General features: G+C 31.4%; 1 non-coding gene across 1 annotated transcript; it reads right to left on the reverse strand.

Moving 5' to 3' along the window:
* Positions 1-639: 639 nt before the first annotated feature.
* Positions 640-712, reverse strand: Trnav-aac (transfer RNA valine (anticodon AAC)). Its single transcript has one exon. It is a non-coding gene; the product is annotated as a tRNA-Val (tRNA).
* Positions 713-1911: the final 1199 nt, after the last annotated feature.

The raw sequence follows: 1911 nt of genomic DNA on the forward strand, positions 1-1911 counted from the left end.
AACGTCTAAAATATCGATGAAGGCTGGCTGCACGCACGAAAAATTGTCCCACTACTTAATGGATGACTTCCAATCTAAAGATTATCGGTTCGAATCTCGGCAGCTGCGAATTTATTTTTGTACTTGTAAAAATAAATACGGCGCACGCAACATTTCAAAAGTAATAAATATATTTGAATTAATGAATGCAAATAAAAGTAGATTTATTAATTAAATTGTACATTTAATTTCACTCCTTCTTTGTATCCATACAAAATAGTGATAATTCAATAAAATTGATTCAATATAAATTCATAAATGTATGCAGAGGTAGATTTTATCATACAAAAGATAGAAAAATTTAAAAAAAAATCTGCCTCAAAAAATATAATAATTTTAATGCCTAAATGGTTTGGTTGCAAAAACCTATTACGGCTCAGCTGTCTCAGTCCGAATATATTTCCTTTTCTTCTGGATCAATCATTTCATCAATGTTTTGTTATGACGTTGTCACGTTAAACTATCGTCCGTAAACCGACTTTACAGACCTTTTTTTTTTTTTTTTAGACCGTGTTTCGTAACGATTGAAATAAAAAAATTTATTAATAATGAGCTAACATTTCAAACTAGAATTAACAAAACATGGAGAAAAAAAATTACTGTTTCCGCCCGGGATCGAACCGGGGACCTTCCGCGTGTTAGGCGGATGTGATAACCACTACACCACGGAAACACGATGATATACTTAACTTAAATACTTATATTTTAAAATATAAGTATTCAAGTTAAATATTTTAATAGTTAAGTTATTTCGATGACCTGATTGCAAAACTTTCAAACTGCACGTATTACAGTAAGCGTTCTAATAGAGGCGGAGGCTTACAATATGGGGCGATATATCCCTCCTCCTTTTTCAATCCTAAAAAAAATCTATTAGTCTACTAACACTAATAAAAGGAAATAATTTGAAAGCAAACATCGAGAAAAGTTATATTTCCCCAAAATGAAATAAATTGTGTATACGCTTCTGAGAAGGTGTGTCCGAATGCATCAACACTCTAGTACCTGATTTACCGTACACAGGTAATCAGTAACTTCCTTATAATTTCACGTTGAAATCTTAACAATGTGTCAGTCACCGAGATGAACAGACAGATTTATGGATCTAGCCCCTTTGTTAGTCACCAGTTCAATAGGCGCAGACCTACAAAGTAACTACAATTATTACCTGCAGTTGATACACCGAATCTATGGAAACTAATATATAGAGATGAAGATATCCAAGTATACATGTACTTTAATTAATTTCACTCTTCTAAGGGCTGAATCCACGAATAAGATCTTTTTGCAAAAACAATATCTTATCTTTAACGTTATTCATTAATTAGTCCAGTATAGTAGTTCAAAACATCTGTAAGCTGTGAAGTGGTCATGAACATCAGTGTAACAGAGATGCTGAAAATGAAAGGTGTATTGAAATTTGAATTTTTACTACCAACGTAATTAATTGTGACGCTGGTGACAATACACATTTACACAGACATACCCATTTACACTGCGTACTAAAATAATGAAAACGTGACAAGTGATTATCATTTACAAATATTCCAGATCATTATAGCTCATCATCTTTTTATTGATGATATTCGTAGTATTTAAGTTTGGTAGTTTGTTTATGTTAGATTTCAAACCAAAGATGTTTATAATACTCAGTCGAAGAGCAAGAGTTATAGGAACCTTTGGACTTAGAACTAATAGTAGCATACAAACTCAGTTTACAATTGGAGAGTGGACATTTATATAATTACTTTTATGAATAGCATTATTGGATTGAACTTATGACATTTCAAATCTGTGAGATAACACTTAATTCACCATAGTTTCTTTTGAACAAATTTGACTAATTATTTGTGGGTCAAATAATAAAACAAT

The sequence above is a fragment of the Bacillus rossius genome, chromosome 5 (assembly GCF_032445375.1).
Source record: "Bacillus rossius redtenbacheri isolate Brsri chromosome 5, Brsri_v3, whole genome shotgun sequence".
Classification (NCBI taxonomy): domain Eukaryota; kingdom Metazoa; phylum Arthropoda; class Insecta; order Phasmatodea; family Bacillidae; genus Bacillus; species Bacillus rossius.